Raw genomic sequence first — 24073 nt, 5'->3', positions numbered from 1 at the left:
AGATTGTAATGATTGTCTGGCACGATGATCTATACTTATACCTACTTATAATCTTTTGAAAACATTTATAAGCTAACACTGCGGAAGTCGTAGGCATCTTGTTTCTTTTACAAATATTGTTATAATGCTAACTTCATATTCATAGTGAACAGAAAAAATCTTTACAAACAAACATATATATATATATATGTGTGTGTGTGTGTATATATATATGGAATATTGGAATATTGAAATTATGGAATATTATCGAAACCCGGTAATTTCCCTCTCTTAGCTTGACTTCGTGTCATCAGTAAATAGTCAAAGTTTTCAACTCCTAAGACCTAAGGGACGAAATGAGACTAAACAGTAAAGCCGTGAGAAAATTAACTTGGTATCCCGACTCAAGGTAGTAATTAGCCAAAAGTGGCATCGGTTTTCAACTCCAAAGAACTAAGGGATGAAATGAGACTCAACAGTAAAGTTTTAAGCTACAAAACATTAATTTCACACATTCACTGATATCCTAACAGGGAATGTGTGTAATGGAATACCAATAAAATCAGTAATTTCATGAAATCCCTGGAAATTTGAGGGAATACATGAAATCCCTGGGGCTCACAGTGATTTCGCGAAATCACTTAATCTTTCAGGGATTACTTGAAATCCCTGGTTTCACACATTCCCTGTAACATATATATATCGTCGCAGTCCTGTCAAAACCTCGTATCTGTCTTTTATATAGTTTTTAGATAATCATTATTTGCATAGAAGGTTTAGAAGGTTGAGATCCGTATCACCATCTTATCCCACCGTGCATCCAGTCACTGCTGGGTGGAGGCTTACTTTGTACAAAGCCAAATCCTCAAGGAGAAACCACATACCAAATGTGTTTCAGGGTATAAATAATTACCACGATAATGTACATCACCTTTGATAGTTTCTACGGTCGAGGTCGTTACCCGCAAAGGTTTTCAACATTATACTAACTGGATGAGAATCTATTCAGGTTATTGATTCCATATCTAGGTCCCGCATGATTCGTTCTTTTACACTTGTCGAATTGTCAGGCATGAAGCCAGACCTGGGCAAAAGTGGTCACTATTGCTTGCGCTACTAGAAAGAGTAAACTACAGGTTCTGTAGCCAACGATGGCATTTGTAATCGCCACCCAAGCCTGATAAGAACAACCGATGCCACAATAACGGGAATCTGTCTGAAACTGATTACTACGGTGACATATTCGCCCAGAGAGTGAAACCGGAAACAGACTTGGCAACGACAACGAAACTGCCAGACAGGCCGTATAAAACTATCCATTGCATTGAAGAGGCCAACCTATTTCTCCAATAAAAAGTCGGTTTGCTGAACGTTTTAGGTATTTGATTACTGATACATGACCATAAAGCAGGAGTGCACATGAGGTCAAGCTAACAAATGTACAGGCATCATATATCTAAATAGATTTCCTCAATACTCATATTAACGAAACAGACGAGAAACAATTTTAATTATTTCATGATAAAGCAACTCATATGTCCGTATGTTTAAATGTATTCATTGGCTTTATGTAATTCAATAGATTTCGTTATTGTCTTAAAATGTAATAATGCTTCAATTCAAAGGATTTCGTCTTTTCGTTTTTGTTAGCTCAGACATTTCCTATTGTGAATGTTATCCCCACACCAGTACCGGTTTTTCCCAAAACGTTTAATATAGGAATGTCATGCAAATGTGCAATTTCGGAACTGTGATGTTTATGAAACATAAACAGATAATTCTATTTAAGATTCAAAGAGATTGTGGAAGGATGATACCACCACTACTCTTTTGAAATACATCTTCCAGTCTGTGAGCATGGAAGATTTATATGAGAAACAGCTGCTGTTAACGCTATTTTCTGTCACTTAATCTGGTTATTTTCTTTAGAAGTGACAGTTAAGGCCTACATTTATCAGTCTCGTCTCAAATGTAATGGTTTCAAAGGGCACACTATGAAAATACATTTTCCAGTTTATGTACTTTCAGGATCATTTTGGATTTAAACACCTCGAAAATATACAAGCTTTGGTCGTGTACAATGAAAGGGTCTCCTTTGATCATAGTTGATGCATTGACTCACGTCTGTTAATGGCAACCCTGAACTTGCCAAATATGAATACTATTTCAATACCTTTATCCCCAATGTTCTTGGCAATCATCACATATCTCATGGCGGCTATCCAGGATGAAGTAAATTGCTAATATAATTCTTTAACATCCTGACATAACTGACAATCCCAAGTAGTTGTTATCTCCATCGGGAATGCGGGTAAGAACTATAGATTCCCAGCAAATCATTATTGTTATGTTTTACATATTAAAGATAGTATGCAGCAAAGAGGGTTCGGATGATCCTGGCACAGTCAGGCTGGTAAGGGTCATCATCAGCTCAGGGCCCTTGCCCCCTCTACACGCAGCCCAGACAGCGAATGGGACTTCTCCCAGGAAACACTGCCTAGTCGAACCCACCAAGAAGTTTGCGAAGAATATGAAGGCTCCCCAACACTGCAGCCGTCTGCATTACCCAGAGTGTCAGAAGGGATGTGCTCCCGGTGGAGAACCCGGGCACTATCCTGATCTGCGCCAAGAGTTCAGGAGGTACCAAACCAAGGGCACCGAGAACAATGGGGAGCCTGACGGCAGTGTACTTGGGATGCAAGCGAGACATTTCAAAGGCAAGGTCCGCATATTTATCATGCTTTTCCTGAATCTTGGCAATCGCATTGCTGTCAAAGGGGACAGAAAATTCAATGATATAAATAAATTCACTGGCTTTATCAAAAAGGACAATATCTGGTTTGTTGGCAGGAATTCTTCTGAGACTGTATATAGGCCTATTCCACAGAAGCTTGAAAGCATCATTTTCCATGACGCCCTGGACATGTTCAGGGTCGTACCATGGATGTACCTCGGAGTCAAAGCCATAGGCATGGCGAAGACGATAGTAAAGCAACGGGCAATGCCGTCATTATATTTTATTATTATTATTATTGCATATTTAAATAGCGCACAAACCCACGCACTAGTGCATGCTCAAGGCACTGGTATTTTTCCCTCGATCATTGGATGACACTCTCAACGGTATATCTTATTATCAACTAGTCACAGTACTTTGTCCAAGTTTACTGCACGTTGCTGTACCTGCAACTAGGTGTTTGCACGTAGTCATGTGCCACCATCTGGTCATATACCAACGGATTCGTGGGTTCTTGTAAGTGGACAGGTTTGTGTACTGTACACAAGGGGTTGTGACAACACTGACAAGGGTCGTACAAACGACACAACTAGTTGCATGCCAGTTGGATCGCAATTTCTTGTTTGCATCTTCGTAGGCGTGAGATCTACGACTTAAGAATGGCTCCACTTTCATGCCACAGGTTGTTTGTAATAGTAATGGTAATAGTCCTCCCATATCGCGCTCACATCCAGGCATATTACCTGCTCACGACGCTACGTACATTGCTATTCCCGGTCATAGGACACTATCGTACTTTCCGATACTTTTTCAACTCCCTGGGGACCATACAGCCATGCTGCCTGTTAGGCGCAATGAACTAAACACTCATATTGCCAGCACATCTTCACGGGTACCCATTTTACAGCTGGTGGAACTGAGAAAATGTGGATTTAAGACCCGAGTCTTGTTTTTGGGTATTCAATATTCAATAAAGAATTTGCGAAAGGAAAATGTATTGAATAAGCCTTTGGTAAAACGTACATTTCGACATTTGTTTCAGCATACGCATCTTTGTTAAACTTTTTCCATGAAACATCAGACAATGTGACTGTCTACTGTAGATTAGATCATTACGCCTCTACAAGTTACTGTACATCAGGATATCACAAATACGTCGCAGGTTTTTTTTATCTCGAGAGAAAGTGTCTGTCTGGAATGTTATTTCGTTAACACTTATTTGGGCAAAAGGGAGAGTAAAAATAATGTACTTCGACCATATCGCCAAAACCTATTTTCGGGGGCAATGATTTATATAATAACGGATAGTCACGCGTGAAGATCATTTACAAAATAACGTGTATCTATGTTTTGTCAAAACACAGGTAAAACATTCGAAACGTGTCCGATAATCCCATATTGGTTTGGAAACGTCGTAAAAACTCGTGAATCGTGTTTTCCTTTGCGTAGTGCTAGAAAATGAGACGCCTGTGATATATTTATTTCACACTCAGCAGCGATACATACATCCTGAATTATTTCCCGTGTTGACATAAAAAATGACAAAATGTCCAACTCACAAATTGTACCAGTTACTTGGTTACAGTACAGTTACTAAGTCAAAAAACACAAATGGTCCAAGTCATTAACACAAACGGTCCAGGTCACATACACAAACTCTTCCGTTTATCGATATATTATGTACTTGGAAATCAATTTATCGATACTATGGACAAAAAATATTTGAAACATTGAATTTTACGAAACCAAGATTGTCTATTTTTATGCTATGCGATTGAGGTCAGTGATTCCAGGCTAGACATTTTCTTAGCGGAAATTTTATTGATTGTATCAACTTTACCCATGTTATTAACATATTTTAAATATATGTTCAGTATATATTTTGTGATAAACATTTAATGTCATAAAAACAATTACAAAGTGTAAAAACCCATGGCTCAACCAATTCTCTCCAGCTGACATATATTACATAATACATAATACATTCATCATATGAAATCGTGACTTGTATACTTATTTATATATGTATACTTATATAAAATTTAAAAACGCCTTCGTGTCATGTCATGTAATCATATTTACAATAAACTGATTTCGATAAAATATCGAATTCATTCAGGCAGTGTATATATTATAGAACTTTTGATTTCAAATACATTGATTTCCTATTTCACATTTTGACCCATACTTCTGACTGTTTTACGATTACCTCCCTGGCAAAATGAATTTGATAAACAATGTTTGTCCACAGTAATTGAGCTCAGGCACAGTCACTCTGTCCTTATTGGGTAAACGTTCTTGCAAATATCGTGCATTTCATGGTATAAATGAAACTAAAGCCGAGGAGCTAAACAATATCGAGAATTTTAGAACTACCAGCCTAAATAAGACATGCTATAGGAAATTGTGTATATAACAGAAATACATTCTATTTAATTACCCCTAGGACCGTTTTTCCATTTTCAATAAATCCATACCTTTCGTAAACTTATTTACAAACTGAAAAAAGGAAGGGTTTTCAGAAAACAGACTCGAAGACGAAAACAAATCCGTTCTTCTCCGACCGAATATTACCGGTAGGGCAGGGAATGCGTACAATGTTTGCGAGCACCTACAGTCAAGACTGATCGACAATGATCCATTCATATAATGCCAACAGCTATTTAGCCTTTTACTCCCAGCCGAAATCGGTTTTTGACGGACAATCTAAAATGGTTTATCTGAAACTGACGTTTCATAAAAAACACGTCATGACATGGTTAATTGCCGCAGATGTGCAAATACATGATCCTTTTGCCATTAGTGAGTTTGGCTGGAGCAAAGCACGGGATCCATTAGTTTCAGACAGTCTAAAAGAGCACGTGAAAACGTTACCATATTTGAAATGCCAATTTCAGAAACATGTTAGACACTTATGACGTCCAGTAATGTAACGAGTAGTTTACACACCTGCAAAATACCCCCCACAATAACTAACCCAACCTAGATGTTCTCCTGTCATGACAGTTGTGTCTAGGATGCCATTGTTCAGCAAAGGTAGCCATTTAAAACGTCAGATATTGCATTGTAAAGCTTGTTTCAACGAACTATTAAGATCGATGTTTTTAGAAGTGGCATTATCAATAGAACGTTATTGCAATCAAGTAGTATTTTCTCTGTGAAAATGAAGCATCATTTGATAAGTGAGGTTATTCATTATTTGAGGTTATTCATGTGTTTGTTATCCTAAACTTCACCCATGGTCCCTGGTATGGTGATCTACCTTCAGTTATTGGCGATTTATAGCCCATTTTTATACTGTATTGTTTTTCCCCTATAGTTAAAACGTTTTAGATTTAATTACTAGTTTTATATACATATCTGTGATATTCTAGTTGTTTTACCGTCCTTCGTCGGCAGGTTTTTTATAATATACATATATTTCATTTCAATATCAAATGTTCTCGTCACGATATGGCTGAAATATTGCCGATGTGACGTTAAATATTAACTCACTCACTCACTCCTAAACTTCAGGTTTGTGTTTTGTGATTGTTGGGGTGACAGGCTAAAGAAAAAGATCTGACCAAATGTATTTCTCAAAAACACTTTATTAATTATCTTTGTGTTATCGCTGTACCCTCAAAGCGGGTTGAAGTAGCGTAAAAATACTGTCCTCCTGAGAGGGTACTTAAGCCCGAACACTTCAAAGTCAAATATAAATTAACACATTTTAAACGTAGTATTTTTGTTATTTTAACTGTTGGCTAAATTTTCCTACAATCGCCAGCGGCTGAAGGGATGGTGTAAATCCAGCTAGGATCCATGCAGGTAGCAAAAGTAATGTAAGTCCCCATGGTTCCTAGTATGGTGATCTACCTTTAGTTGTTGGCGATCTATAGCCCATTTTTACATTGTATTGTCTTCTTTAATTGGAATGTTTTAGTTTTGTTCGCTAGTTTTATATTCATATCTGTGATTATCTAGTATTTTTACTGTCCTTCGTCGGCAGGTTTTTATAATATCTATATATATTCTATTTCAATGTCAAATGTTCTCGTCACGATATGGCTGAAATATTGCCGATGTGACGGTAAATAATAACTCACTCACTCACTCTTTGTGTTATCAATGTTAAAGCTACACATTTAATCAGCTACCTCAAGTATAAACTAAGTAATACAAGTACAAAGAAATTCCTACTATTCGTGAATTTGTGGCGAAATGGTTGAACTTGACCGTCATCATGACCATTGTCACATTGCGCGTCAATGGTTGCCAGTGTTGATTACAGTCTCTGTTACCTGAGACCAGATGACAAACCCTCTTTATGATGTGATTCAGGAAGGACTGGTTAGTCTACTGGAACGAGCCCGCTGGAGAGCGTGATTTAGTATGGCTGAAGTACCTGCAGAAGGGATTCTTCATCCTCGTGACCTGTCATATATAACGGCATTTGTCGCTATGTGGGAAAGTGGGACAGTTGTTGCCTTTACACAGTGGGCCGTGTTATATTTGCTGAAGTATAGACTCCAACGTGTGTCAGTGATTCCACATTCTTGTAGCAAATGTGGTACACAGTTGTGATGGGATATCGGGGGCCATTTCTATAAATTTGTATGCATGTTATCGGTGTTTTTATAAGAACGGTTATCATTTAAAACGACTGAATATTTGGTTTCAGTTGGAAAAATGTAACTCTTCTTATCAAATCAGAATCAAGCATTCATCTGTGTCATAGTAGAATGTATATATTCTCTCTACACATAATAAAACGTAAGTTATAAAAGGCGCATACTATCGTTCCATACAAAGAATGATAGGAATCAAATGATATGGCATTCGAATAGCTGTTGCCACGGAACTGTTACAACACGTGTACATGTGATTTGGTTTCCATATTCTCACATGATCGAATCATTTTATCAACAAAACCCGAAGTCTTGTCCTCAGAACCTTAACAGCCCTCACGCTTTTTGTAAAATGGTATAGAACTTTTTTGTCGTGTGACCTATTTTGAAGAAGTGAATTCAAAGTAATTGCAGTATGAAGTTATAAATGATTTTCTATATCAATCTCTGCTTTACACCATAAATAGACACACGATCCAACTGAATAAACTGAATACAAAGTGCGTCTTGACCTGCCACAGAATTTCAGTACAGGTTATACATCAGAGAAGCAAATATCTAAGAAAGACATACGTACGTCTATGTTTACCTTGAAGGCATGTGTTGCAATGAACTAATTTCGGTGAAAAGAAAGGAAGACGGAAGCGGACGATTAGGAATATCCTGTCGCCTATTGAATTATTTTTGTATATATCTCTAGAGACTTCAAAGCATCAGTGAGACGTGTGTAGATATGACCTGACCAAATGTATAACTGAGTGAGTCATCTCATCTATTATTAAGTTTGTCATGGTTCTATATGCAGATTTCTTTGCAAATATATGTACATGCCAACTAGAATCATGACAACCTTGTTCTTGTACATGCTTAATGAATAGTAATTAAACATGAAACTTGTGTTCGTATGTATTTGGTAGAAGATAACTTGCGTCCGTATGTATTTGGTGGAAGATAATCAATATTGATCTCAGTACATATTTTCGATGGTTAACAGAATATCTGTTTTGATTGTTAATTTTTTTAATCTTTTTGTTTTGTTCAGCTCTGCACTCATCAATATTCTACAGATAGTGGTCTGTAAATAGTTAACTAGATAATACAGTGATTGAGAATATGATCTTGAATCTAAACAACTGGGATAGGATGGCATACTTAAACCAGGTCAGTGAGCCAGATCCCGTTAATCGTCTTTATAATAACCCGTCAACGAAGGACAGTAAAACCAACTAGAATATCACAGTATCAAGAATTTAAACTAGCATCTCTCTCTAAAATTGGATTTTAAATTAGGGCTAGACAGTATAAGAATGGGCTATAGATCGCCAACAACTGAAGGTCGATCACCATACTTGGGACTTTGAAGGACAGTGCTAAAATGGTTGACTTCACTTAATCTTAATAAACACTCAATGTACTACAATGAGAATAGTCTTCCCCTGGACATCGACCAGATAAAGTCAGACACTCTTCATATGGACGTATCTTACAGTTATGGTTCTGGGGGGTGTTAGGACTGACTTGTTTTTGACAGAACAGTATCTCATTGGCTTGCTGTCTTCTTGGAATATGGATTATATGGAAATTAGGTTTCTACAGCTAGACAGCGACTCCGGTCTTTGATCTTGTTTTTGTCTCGAGTACATTCAGTAAGGTTTTAAAGGTTGGGCGAGGACACCCTCCGATCGGTAAATGTTTCAACACAAGCGGCCAGTCACTTCAAGGACATGTTTTAAACACAATAAAGCCCCACGCGGCAGTTTAGTAACCCTCTTAAAAGAACTGAAATCCCAAAGGAATTACACATTAACCATACACGAGCCATATAATAGGCGGGGGCGGTCTTTTAATCCAAACGTCGTCAGAGGCATAATACATAATAATAACCAGTTATGGCAATTTCACAGTTTGTCAGATCTTTCGTCCTGTCGTAGTGCCCTGCTGCCATTAAATTAGCCGAATCCAAACTTATTGCGGGAGTCAAATTAAAGGCATGGCGTTGATATTAGCAGCCGTTAGAACAAACACCAAAACAGTGTGAGTTACTAATATTAATATTAAACTCTAAATGTTGACATCGGTTCAATGTGACATCCAATAGCCAACCATGTTTGCTCCAGTAACAATTCCAATTGTTTAGGCTCCTTTCCCCGTTAATCTGAAAACTTAATACACAGGTTGTTAATGGGGTAGCACACGGAGCGATAGAAAGAATGCACTGCAAGTGTGCTTGACTCTGTAATCAGTATCTAACTGTGTAGATCCTCCTTAAAATTATTTCAAATTTTAGCATTAATGCACAAAAATCCAATCTATCATGATCACAACCCACATTTGACCGAAACCCTGACATCTCAGTGACAGGTATCTAGATGTATGTACCAGCCGCGTGCGGCCCTTGTACCTTGTGACGGCCATTTACTTGGCACAACCTCCATGTTTTGGGGCATAATTTGTGACAGTTACCTTTCAAAACTGCACTGTGAAAAGTATTTTCACAAGTCATTTTATTTATTGATAACGTTTTGAGACTTGTTCTGATTATAAAGTTAAAACATGTAATTATTGTGCTTTCAATTCTTGTCTAACTATTAAATTGGAGCGCACCTAAAAGCTTGTTTTCCTAGACCATACTTTCGTGGGGTTACAAGCGATGCAAATAGATTGTCTGGTGATCTGGAAAGATCTCAAACGTTTAAGTCACTATTAACAAGCTGAAAATGTGACGGCCTACATCATGTAACAGCAAAATGTTATATTACTCCTTATATACAGGAGAGCGGAAGGTCGCGGGTTCCATGGCCGCGTCATACCAAAAGACGTTAAAATATGGTACTTGATGTTCCCTGCCTGGCGCTCGCCATGAAACAAGGACTGGTCGGCTCGGAGTCAGTATAATGTGTCTGAGTGGGGTATTCATGCTTAACTACGGCATGGTATCTCAGTAAGCTAGCACTGTTAAACCTGTTTAAATCTTGGTTAGTACAAGCAGCCACACATGCACACGTATGTACGTCGTCATATGAGCGAAATATATTTGATTACGACCTTAAACCGTACTTCACCTCATTTACCAAATATACAAGAACCAGACGAGCATTAGTATGGTTCAGAAAAACGTGCATGGTGGTCCGATTACAAACAAAGAGGGTGGAAATACAATTGTTATGCAAAACTAATTACCTCTTTTGTGATTAATATGACATTGTTCCATGATCTGTGTTTTCCAAGATTAAGTATAGATAAATTACGATATATACCACGACGTTCGCCCATCAATTTCAAAAGGCAATCTACATCTTTGCATTGGATAATTCCCAAAAGGGATGCACAGGGGTTACATGGCACTGCTATCTAATTTGATGCAATAAAGTGTTTTCCAAAGGTATATTTAGCAGGGCGCGGCGCCCTGCCTTTTTAATTTGGCACCTTGCCTTTTTTTAATACAATTAATTGATATTAAAACTTGGTCGCATTTAGTTTCTATTTCATGTTGAAGGTAAGTGAAATAACCGTGCCCTTTGAGCCTTTACGAATCATATGCATGAATAGCTTCACGTAATGCTTGGAGTCTGTCTTTTTTGGAAATGGGGTGCCCTTTTGGAAATTCGGTCGCCCTGCCCTTTTTGGATCTTGGGGATACGCTAATATATCACGGTGTAGCATCCAAGACGATGACGTTCAAAAGTGCCCTAAAACAAAACTAGACACCATGAACACAAATACTAATACACACAAAAAGCGAATAGAGGTTCTGTTTGTAAGATCATTGCAATTGACAACCATCCAACTGTTTCGGCACGTAACTTATCCACAAAGCTACATTTATAATGTTGGCTAAGCAATTTCTTAACCAGAAAAGAATCATAATGGTTTGTTACCTTTTAAACCTTGGAAACACAAAAGCCGTGTCATCAATTCACTCTCAGATAAATAAGATTTATGTCAATATTTTGTTTCTGACATAAAGCTGGCATTAGAGAAGACTACGTCCAATGTTCTTGCCATTGCACGAAATCAACCTTTTGAAGTTCAGTGAGACTCCCATCGAACAACACTGAATATCGACAGTAGCATCAAACTAAATTGTCCTGTTCTTTGTTGTTACTGACAACACAATCGCCATGTTGATTAGGATTCAACGTTAAAACCACAGTGGACTCTGTATAATCCGACATCTGAATTATCCGACAATCTGTGAATTCCGACATCTTTTTTTGGTCCCGGCAGCGTTCTTCTATATTATCATCATTTAAACATTGAATTATCCGACATCTGTACATTCCGAATTCCGACACCTTTTCCTGGTCCCAATGACACTATTAATTTGTACAATCCGACATCCTCTCCACATATTGGACTAAAATAACCAATCAACCTGTCAATGGCCAGTTGACAATTAACATCCTGTTACTGGTAATCGCTTTGGTCCCAGCACTTGCTAATTGAGTATTGTATTACCATCATCCAATGAATGAGTGACTTTAGTCGTACGCCGCGTTTAGCAATATTCAACAATGTCACAGCGGGGGACTCCAGAAATGGGCTTCACACATTGTACCCATGTGGGGAACTGAACCCGGGTCTTCGACGTGTCGGTTACCATCATCTAAGACGGAGACACACACGCTTGTATTTTTGTGAGAAGCCTACCTAACTACCTTTTTAGATATTTACGAGAATGAAGTGTATTTTTTTCCAACATACGTAAGACCAGTATTTGTATGAAAACAACATTGCTTCATGGTACGCTTGATATATTTTTGTGTGCTTACAAACATCATTTTTTATGCTATTTGCATTATCAGTTGGATGTGATATGGTTTGGCTGCTTGTTTAACATCACACTGAGCAACGTTTCTACTACAACTACATGACGGCGCTCGAGTCTGGACCAGACATTCCAGTAATTGACATCATCAACGTTAAACTACTCAATGGGGATACACTGGCATGCATCAGCTATGTCAACGATCCCGACCCCCAAATTCCAGTGGTGTACAACAATCATGGGTTGCTAAAAACAACTTCTTAAAGAGTCATCTTGCATATATGGATGATGAAGGGTTACCATCGGCACATGATTTACCAGGTATGGTACATGATGTCAACAGGAACTAGACCTAAACCTTTTATGAGCATCCAAATGCACGAAACCCATATTGCGCTGTAGCTCGAATAAAAAGACTTGTGTTATTGTACACTGCTGGGGGCAAAGTATGATATGTTGAAGACGAGTACGACTGAACTTCTTTACCTTTCTCATATCACCCATTCAGTATTGTAAAGCTTATATTGGCTGTCGTGGCAGAACCAGACCATAACTCCTCTTTGCACCTAATCATGTCCGTGGACATAACCCTAGTTAACCCTTAAGGACAAGTACAGGGTAATGTGTGAACTGCAACCTGTTGTTATTGAAGGATTTCCTCCAGGAAAACCTGTTGACTCTGATAGCCTTATCAATCAAGTGGTAATCAACCAAGAAAGACTTTCAAATGAAGAGATATCTCAAGGATTGGACTTGATCATGAAGTTCAGAGATGTGTTCTCAAAGAAGGATGATGACTTACCCAGACCAACTTAGTGAAACATCGAATTGAGCTATATGATGACACGCCCATCAAACAGAGACATAGGAGGATTCCACCTGGCATGTACGAAGAGGTGAAGAATCATTTACAATATGTTTTGTCAGCTGGAGTCATAAGGCCTTCTTACAGTCCATGGACATCCAATACCGTACTGGCTAGGCGTAAGGACGGTCGCTTACGCATGTGTGTGGATTTTCGCGAGATTAATCGCGAACTATCAAAGACAGCTACGCTTTGCCAAGAATCGAAGAACTGTTAGATTGTCTCGGTGGAATGAAGTACTATTCGGTCTTGGACATGAAAAGCGGCTACCATCAAGTAGAAATGGCCGAGGAGCATAAGGCAAGAACTGCTTTTACCGTAGGTCCGTTGGGCTTCTTTGAAAATAATCGGATGCCATTTGGTCGATCAAATGCCCCCGCTACCTATCAACGCTTAATGGAAAAGTGTTTAGAAGGACTTCACTTGAAGATATGTCTCATATACTTGGATGATTTAATCATATTTTCAAGGAACTATCAAGAGCATGTGGAACGTCTAGAGCTTGTGTCTTCACGGGTGTGGTTTTAAGTTTGCTCCCAAAAAGTGCAAATTGTTTAAAAGAAAAGTCAGCTACATTGTGTCCGCGAATGGAATCGAAGCTGATCCTGAGAAGGTAGACAAGATTCGAAACTGGCCAACACCTTCAACAGCTGAAGAGGTACGACGTTTTCTAGGCTTTGCAGGCCATTACAGAAAATTTGTCAAAGCTCTCTCTGATCTTCTTCCAAAAATTACGCCAGAAATCCAAAGTCAGAAAACCAAAGAACCCACAGGAATGGTATTGGGGAGCACAGCAAGAAGAAGCCTTCAACACTTTGAAGACATGCTTGTCAATGCCACCTGTATTAGGATACCCCGACTTCTCCAAGCCGTTTGAGCTCCACACTGACGCCAGTAACCAGGGTTTGGGAGCGGTCCTGTATCAGGAGGATAATGGAAAGAAATGAGAAATTGCCTATGCCAGTCGAGGATTAGGTCACTCAGAAAGGAATTACTCCGCCCACAAGTTGGAATTTCTTTGCTTGAAATAGGCAATTTCTGAATAATTCCACGATTACCTCTATGGGAATGACTTCGTTGTACTAACTGACAATAATCCTCTCACCTATGTTCTGACAACAGCTCGCCTTGACGCAACCGGACACAGATGGTTAGCGGCACTTTCCAGTTATAACTTCACCATTCAGTACAGGCCAGGCAAGTCAAACATCGATGCTGATGCATTGTCAAGATTACCCAAGGAATGTGAAGATACTGGAGAACTAATTATAACATCTGAGCTTGTAAATGCTATCTCCAACAAAATCCAAGTTTCAAGCCTAGTGGAGACTCTGTGTTTGTCTGCTGATGTCGTTGTTGATGACGACATTGATGTGACTGGCAAATGTCATACTCATGCCAAGGAATGGAGTCATGCTCAACATAGAGATCAAGCCCTGGATATCATTATCAAATGTATTGAGACAGAAACACGAATTGACAGAACCCTATACATCGGGAACAAGGAAATGACCTCGCTACTAAAGAGCTACAATCATTTCAAGATAAGGAATGGAGTTCTTTACAGAAGCACTCACCTTGATGATTCTGAGATAGAACAGCTAGTTTTGCCCACCAGATGCAGAGCAGCAGCTCTTCAAAGCCTACACAATCACATGGGACATCCTGGAAGGGACAGAACTCTGTTACTCTTGAAGGAGCGATTTTTCTGGCCAGGTATGGGATGTGATGTAGAAATTCATCTACAGTCTTGTGATAGATGCTTCAAGAGGAAATCTGTTCCAGATAGAGCTCATCTTGTTAACATCGAGACAACACAACGGCTAGAGTTAGTGTGTATGGATTTTCTTTCATTGGAACTATCCAAGTGAGGTCATGAATATGTGTTAGTTGTTGCAGACCACTTTTCAAAGTACGCTCAAGCTTACCCTTCTAAGAACACCTCAGCCAAGACCACAGCGGATCTTTTCTTTAACAACTTTGAGCCACATTATGGACTACCAAAAAAAATCCATTCAGACAAAGGAGCAAATTTTGTTGAGAGTTTGATGACAGAGCTTTGTAAACTGCTAGGCATCGACAAGTCTTCTACTACCCCATACCACCCAATGGGTAACGGCATGTGTGAAAGGTTTAACAGGACTTTGTGCAACATGTTGGGAACCTTAGAACCGGAAGCCAAGAAAGATTTGAAGAAGCAAGTTGCTTCTTCAGTGCATGCTTATAATTGCACACGACACGAAACTACCAGGCACTCGCCATACTTCCTCGTGTTTGGTCGACACCCAAGGCTCCCCATAGACCTTGCCTTTGGTCTTGATGTTGAACCTGAAAAGACTAGATCACTGCTAAAGTACACAGAATCTTTGAAGAGGAGACGTAAACAGACATATGATTTGGCTGCAGAAAAGGCAACAAAGTCTCAGAGTCGACAGAAGGATCATTACGACGAGAGCTCGAGCAGCTATTCTTGATGTCGGAGACAGAGTACTTGTTAAACGTGTAGCGTTTGAAGGTCGTCATAAAATTGCGGACAAGTGGGAGGATGACATATATGTTGTGATTACGCAACCAAACACATCAGTGCCTGTATATGTAGTTGGTAAACAAAATGGCGAAGGCAGAAGGAAAACTCTTCACCGGAATATTTGTTTGTCTGTGGGATCACTACCACGACAGGATGTTCAGGAAGCACAGAAGATATGTCGTGAACACCCAGTACCCAAGCCACATTAATCTTTTCCTTCACATCCTACTCCCACGTTGAGGTCATCCAGAAGACTGAAAGGACAAGACCCAGAGCCTGAAGATAGTGACGATGAATCTGTTGTAGTCCCCACCACTTCATCCCAACAGTCAGTTTTGAGTACACATGTACACGAAGGACGAACTGATGTTATGGCAGAAGAGAAAGAAGATACTTCTGCGATGGATGCTGATGGTGTAGAGGAACAGACAGAAGAACCTACTCCAGATCAAGAGCAGGTCAACGAGTCATCTTCAGCGCCGGAAACACTGCAGGAGGAAGCTGCACCTGTTGAAGAAGATCCAGGTGTAGCTGAAGAGTCATCAACTGTTAGTCCCCAGCTCCCTCGGAGATCCACTCGTGAGAGGTCACGACCTCAGTGGCTGAGGACCAGAGACTATGTGATGTCAGCTTCTGCCAGTACTGATTGGATGAGACGTGCAGAGTACTTGTCATCATTGATTGGCACAGGAGTGCTGGATGATGTGAGTGCCAGAAATACCTTGCTTCAGTTCCGGGAACTGTAAATGATGAGGACATCATTTCAAAGCAGGGGGGAAGTATGTAATAGGGTGAAATAATAGTATTTATATTAACTTCATGTGTTCATACATCTTGTTGTTTTGGGTTCAACAGAGGTTCATTGTGTTCACAATGAGCAGTTGTCGGCACGTAGTGTTTTAAGTGCTTAATGCAGGTCTCTGATTGTTTGGATCATTCCATTACAAGGTTATAGGGCAATTAGGTTATTCTATCTTTCTGTCAGTGATGTGATTTGTAATGATCACCTGGTTGATTGGGATTGGCTTATTTCAAATCATAGGTCATCAGCCATTTTTCACTTACACGGCACTTGTCCCCCTCACCTGATGTGCTCAGCACTTGTGACCATTACTTGATGTGGACAGCAAATCAACATACTACGTAAGCTACTTCCAAGGTTAGTAATTACAATACATTATTGCTATATGCTTTTATTAATAAATAACATAAATAAGTATCATAAGTAAGCATTTTCAGTAAAGTATTTGATAGTGTAATTAACAAATGTATGAATACTCTTATGCAAGAATGTGTGTACGAGTGATGATTTTATATATAACTTTGTATTATATAAGTGTGATTGGATTATGCATATTTATATAAATCACACAATGAAGTAAACCTTTTCTTGTAAATATGTGTATTGTACAAGTTAATTGTTGTGTGTGAACTATTCTCAGTCACGTGACATATGCATATATTTTCATGTGTTATATTTGCTTGGCTCAGGTTACACAATCCTGTAGTATGAGGAGGGTTGACCGCCGGTAACAACACTCCCGTGTCACCCACAGGGTACGCAGGTTATAATTTATTTCCTTATTTATGCATACGTGATGTATTTGCTTATTGTTGCATATATTGTATTATTGTCTTGTATCATGAGTACATGATGATATATCATAATTGGGTAAACACATTTGTAAGAAACATATATTTGTATGTGTACTTCTAATGGTATGAGCATATGATGTATGCATTATTACAGATAGTAATCTACCTGTAAACATATGTTTATTGATGTTATGTAATATAGTGTGATGTAATATGTATGCTTGCATTTTAACTTATGATAATACTATTGTTACAGAGTGTCTACTGATATCAACTGATGGCAAGTAATGGCAAACTTCTTCAATATTCCGTAGTTCATGATCCATCATGCAGATACACATGCAGAAACATTCTGTTAAAGTCTATACTATTACAGACATCGCAGATGATTTATCAAAATGGTATAAATAACATCCCAGCGTGTAATTGCATGTGTTCTTATATCCTGTTACACGTAATGTTTCATTTAAACTGAATTTTATCAAATTACAAAATTCTCTTTACTGGATTGTCCAATCAATAAATTGCTTTGATTACATACACACTGTGTCATTCTTGATTGAACATGCAAGCATTTTGCTTGATAACATAAGCCGATGCATGCTGAAAAACCTGTCAAACTAAGTCGTTATGCCACTTCTCCCGATTGGGTTTGACCTGATGTAATGTTTGTCAGTTTCCACTAAACCTAAAAATGCCACAGATGTTTATTCCCCTGTTACGTGTTCAAAGTCAATGAGTTTAGTTGATGCTGGGACGGTATCCGAATCGTAAATGGAAGCTCCTGTTTCATATATTCTGCATTCGCTATGCAGTGATTTTGTTTCAACAACATTGGATTTCGTCTTCACCTTGTGTAAACACATCGTTTTTGGTACTTGATCAGGGTTATTCATGTGTACCTATCTCCTATGAGATATCTTTTGGCAGTAGATTTTATACAATGCCCTGGCAATGATATGAGGTCATGAACTTGATGACGTCACAATGATATGACATCTCTGCATTGCAAGTCTAATGGTAGTACAGTGTTCAGAGTTTTCATTGAAAACTAATGAAGAGTGATTTTTTTTATGATAACTAGAATCTCATCCTCGTGTCTACTGATATCAATAATATCAACATTCGTTGATAGAGGTAAAAATATCCCCGGTAAGCCTCGGATATTTGTAACTTTATCAACTCGTTTTGATATACTCGATATCAGTAGACACTTTGGCGTGATTCTATTTATCATAAAAATCACTCTTCATTAATTTTCAATGTCAATGATTCTCTATTTACACCGATATGATGAATTTGCATAAACGTAGATCGGTACTGTTGTGTAAGAAGTGATGTGATCGGGTGATCAGGCTCGCTTCACTGGTTGAGTGAGTGAGTTAAGATTTCAAGTCACATCGGCAATATTTCAGCCATATCGTGACTAAAACTAGTTCTAAATTCATAATACATACATATAATATATACAACCCTGTCAACGAAGGACAGTAAAACCACTAGATTATCACAGATTGAGTTTAAACTAGCTAGCATATATCTTTAAAAGTAGACAATTATTTCTGGACAATACAATGTAAAATTAGGCTATAGATCGCCAACAACTGAAGGTAGATCCCCATACTAGGGACCATGGGGACTTACAGTGCCTTTGCTACCTGCTTGGACCCTAGTTGGATTTACACCGTCCCTTCAGCCGCTGGCGATTGTAGGACAAGTTTAGCCGAAATTTAAAGGAACAAATATCCTACGTTTAAAAATCTGGTAAGCCAAAATTTAACTTTGAAAGTTTTGGGACTTACGTACCCTCTCAGGAGGACAATAATTTTACGATACTTTAACCCCCTTCGAGGATACAGCAACTAACAACCGCAGTTGCAAATTTATACTACCATTAATAAAATACCATTTATCTATTTACAAATCATTTAACAAATCTAATTCTTTTAAAAATGCAATAATTAAATGAGAACTGACATTACTAAAAAGATCCTTCATAGTTCGTGATTTAAAATAGATATCCGTTGTGGTGGAATATTCAACACAGTTCACTGGTTGACATATGTCATCGTATTGATATTGCCTTTATCGATATTCATGATGACAATCAAGGATTGTCTAGTTAAATGAATACATGTCTAGTTACATACCGCAGCCGTATAGCTGGAGTAGTGCTGTGACGTTAAGCTACAAAGAAACACTTTCCAGGCTATTAGCACCATAACCGTGTTCGTAGATATAAACAAGTACCTGCTTCACTTCGAACTCCCCTCCCACATGAAGCTGACGCGTCGTGATGTAATGTTTAAAGTTGCGTAAAACTCAACTGACTCAATCACTCAATCAAATGACACATCAAAGGTACATAGCTCAGTTGTTATTTAGGTTGGTTGTCGTATCTTTCACCATTTTCTTACAAATCCATGTTGATTTACTTCAAGCACTAGCCAGTGGGATGTCATGATTTGATGCATTAACTTTCTCCCACAGACGAGGATCAACAGCAATCTATAGGCTGTGCAGATAAAACCCAAGCAGTGACCAGAGCAAATTGGGTCTGGAGCCAATTGCACTAGACTACTCGCAGATTATTCAAATCTTGTGTTCAGTTTCTGTCTGCCCCTGTCTGCTAAGTGACAGACACTCTTTTGAAGTCTGAAAAACATCGGTTGTTTACATTGATATTATCCTGTTAGACAATGGGGTATCCCACTTTAATCCAAATCTATCCGCAGTCTGACCTTTCCATAACCGTGCTGTCCAAACTTTACTGTGTGCTTGGATAACTAATCCTAGTTTGATATTCGAGAAGTGAGTAAAACATTCAATGTTCAAACCGAATGCAGAATTATGTCATTAAAATACGCATGCACATTTGAAAGCTGCACATAAAGGCTTGAGTAATACCAGTAGTCATATGTATGTGATAATACAATTTATTTCCCAGAATTGTATCCATCACAGATATTCAAAACGAATGCAAATACAATGAAAATGCACCAATACGTGTTCACTCTTGGGTTCTTAGTGATGCTTCTTTCCATCCTTCTATCAGTGAAGGTGAAGGATGGTGTACTGACTAAGAGGGACTGAGAGTTAACAGCTGCATACATTTCAGTTATATCACGTTGTGTCATTATCAGCTTGGTCGGAGGAGAGCCGAGGTAACATGTCTGAGATATTTTCCACCGAGCACAGGCGTGACAGCGACATACAATGATTGTCAGTCAGAGCGAATCTTGGAATCATTTAACAAGACATGCCTTACAAATACCTAGGCACAGCGACTTGGGTCCTGAGTAGCGTGGGTTGAGAAACAAGCACAAGATGGGTTAACTGGACCAACTTCATTCATTACACATTGCATTTAGTTACTGATTTGATCGACATTATATTTTCGTCCCAGAATGACACAGTAAACCAAATGTAAAGTTACAAGTTAAGTTCATAGTTGATAGGAGGACCAACAGCGTCCGGAAATGCTCTGTTGCGACACACGTGTGCTTTGTGCTGTCAGTTTGAGGTAATTCTCATGTGATGCTATGTTGTTGGATACGGCACTTGTGAGAATGGTAATGCTGAAATACCTCATTAGTTTTAGTGAGCTACCAAGATACAAATGTTAACGTGCGCGGTATGTCACATGGGACCGTCTAAGGGTAAGCTTGAATCGTGATTGTGTCACTGGGTAAGTTTATTACAATGATTTAGTGCATGTTTATAGACCATTATAAGGATTTAGACGTATTAAGGCTTTTAACTAAATGATTTCGTGGAAACAATTAATCCTGCATTATTAGTACACACCCAACCTTATAGCTCAATGCGGTTGTGCCGACAGCAATTATCCCAAGTGCCAAGTGGATCGAAAACTGTATGTCCAGATCCATGTTGTAAGACTATAATGATTGTAACTGGCACCATGATCTATACTTCTATAAGAGACTTATACATCTTTTGAAAACATTTATAAGCTACAACTGAAGGCTTCTTATTTCTTTTACAAATATTGTGTTAATGCTAACGTCATATTCATAATTAATAAATAATGTCTTTTCAAAGAAATGCATGGATTTTCCTGTTCTGGATTGAGAGGCATAACTCTACAGTGAATATAATTATATTGCTTTAATAAATGCATTTTGGACCTTGAGAATTTTCATACTGATTCATACCTGTGTGTGACTAGGGGACAGGACACATAAAGAAGAAAACACCTATCCCATGAACAACAATTATACTGATTTATCCACCAGGGAAACGAGCAACTATGGTTTGTGCTCGTGTTGTTTAGCGCCGCAATATTTCAGATATCTGGCGGTTGTCGGTAAGAAAAACAGTCTTGACCAGACAATCCAGTGATCAACATCATTGGCATCGATCTACGCAATTTGGATGCGGTACACATATGTCAACCAAGTCAGCAAATTAGCGAATTATTGAAACAGTAATAACATGTTGACTGTATTGCCACCGTACTGACTTAGAATACCAATAGATAAGCATGCATATCTAAAACAATTCAACGTACAAGGTGTTACTTATATTTCCCATGTTGTTCATATGAACATTTTCCGGAACCTCATAAAGGTGGACGACAAACGTACATGTATTCATGTGTAAGATTAGAAAGAAACGTATTGTTTTTATTGCTATATTACAACACCTGTACGAGCTGAAATGTTTCCTGAAGAACGTACCGACGAACGAGAAAACCGTTACCGCATGCTCATGTGGTTTACATTGACTGATATGACTTGTAAAACACTTAGATTAACCTAGAAAGTTTTAGATTTTTTGACAAACTGAGTTATGGATTTTTGGTCACGTTTAGCTTACCACAGTTTCAATCAGTTCTCTTATTCAACAGTAAATTAATTCCAAGATACTTTTACATAATAATGTAAAACTGTCTAGCGCCTGATATCCAGCTTGTGGTATATACTTCACAGCTGCGTTTGATCTGTTGACAGGGTAATGGTTGTACGCTAAGGTCCAGGATACCGTTGTACAAAACAACCTTAGCACTAAGATTATCGTACATCTATGTAAAAGTATGCACTTACGATCACCTTAGTGATAAGGTTGTTTTGTACAACGGTACCTAGAACTCCATGCAGAATGTATGCTAAAAGGTATGCATCATGTTTACCAGGGCCCATGGACCAGTGTGAATCTGTGTTTTGTTCTCTTTTTCCGGGGACTTTATTGAGGCGCTGCCTGTGAGACGCTAGAAAGTTGAGAGACTTAGCACCATCTCACCGTGCAGCAAGTCACTGCTGGTGAACAGACGCGTACCTTCCACAAAGCCAAATCATCAATAGGACACCACGTACTAAGTGTGTTTCAGGGTATATAATATCATTATTACTGTAATGTATATTTCCCTTGACAGTTTCTTGAATGTCGAGGTCGCTATGCGCAAAGGTTTTCAACAGTTATACTAACGGGACGAGAATCTATTCTAGTTAATATGATTATGATTCTAAATCTAGGTCCCACGTTCTTCTTTCTTTTCCACTTGTCAAATTTTCAGACATGAAGTCAGACCTGTGCACCAGTAGTCAGTATAAGTAACTCAACAAGAAATTGTAAACCACCAGTTCTGTAGCAAAGGTTGGCAAAGGTGGTCACTTGCGCTACTAGAAAGAGTAAGCCACAGGTTCTGTAGCCAACGATGGCATTTGTAATCGCCACCCAAGGCTGCTAAGAACAGCCGATGTCACAGTAGCGGGAATCTGTCTGAAACTGATTACTACGGTGACATATTCGCCCAGAGAGTGAAACCCGAAACAGACTTGGCAACGACAACGAAACTGCCAGACGGGCCGTATAAAACTATCCATTGTATCGAAGAGGCCAACCTATTCATCCAATAAAAATCAGTTTGCTGCTTAATGCTGTTCCAGCTGTTCTTGACAACCTTTAGGGTGTTTGATTACAGATACATGACCATAAAGCAGGAATGCACATGCGGTCAAGCTAACAAATTTACTTGCATCGTGTGCCCAAGTAGATTTACTCAATACTCACATTACCGAAACAGATGAGCAGTAAAAATTCTAGCAATTTCATGATAAGGCAACTCATATGTCCATATGTTTACATGTACACATTGTCCTTAAATTCAATAGAATTCTTTATTGTCTTAAAATGTAATAATGCTTCAATTCAATGGATTTCGGGTTTTTTTGAAACGTAATAATGTTGAAGACTAAAGTTTGCTTAAACATTTCCCATTGGGAATGTTATCCCCACACCAGTACCGGTTGTTCACAAACTGGTAATGTAGGAATGTCATGCAAAAGTGTAATTTCGGCACTGTGATGTTTATGAAACATAAACAGATAATTCTATTTAAGATTCAAAGAGATTGTGAAGGATGATACCACCACTACTCTATTGAAATTCATCTACCAGTCTGTGAGCATGGAAGATTTATATGAGAAACAGCTGCTGTTAACGATATTTTCTGTCACTTAATCTGGTTATTTTCTTTAGAAGTGACAGTTCAGGCCTACATTTATCAGTCTCGTCTCAAATGAAATAGTTTCAAAGGGTACACTATGAAATTACATTTTCCAGTTTATGTACTTTCAGGATCATTTTGGATTTAAACACATCGAAAACACACCAGCTTTTGTCAAGCACAGTTAGTGCCCCCTGTGGTCATAGGTGTTCGCATAGACCTAATCATAACGAAATGAATGAAAATAACGTAGTATGTTCACGCCGGTTTTCTAACAAACTCAGACTCGACTGTTTGTAGATATCCAATATTCAATAAAGAACCTGCAAAATGTAGGTGCATTGAATAACCCTGTAGTAAGACGTACATTTCGACATTTGCACCGGTATTCGTATATTTGTTAAACTTTTTTCATAGGGTTATGTGAAACAGCAGACAATATGACTGTGTACAGTAGATGAGATCAGGCTCATTACGCCTTTAAATTCATTGTACAGCACGAACACAAATACGTCTTAGATT

Source organism: Haliotis rubra, unplaced genomic scaffold (assembly GCF_003918875.1).
Source record: "Haliotis rubra isolate DU_JTF1 unplaced genomic scaffold, ASM391887v1 Scf165, whole genome shotgun sequence".
In the NCBI taxonomy this organism is placed as follows: domain Eukaryota; kingdom Metazoa; phylum Mollusca; class Gastropoda; order Lepetellida; family Haliotidae; genus Haliotis; species Haliotis rubra.
This window is presented reverse-complemented; position numbering follows the sequence as displayed.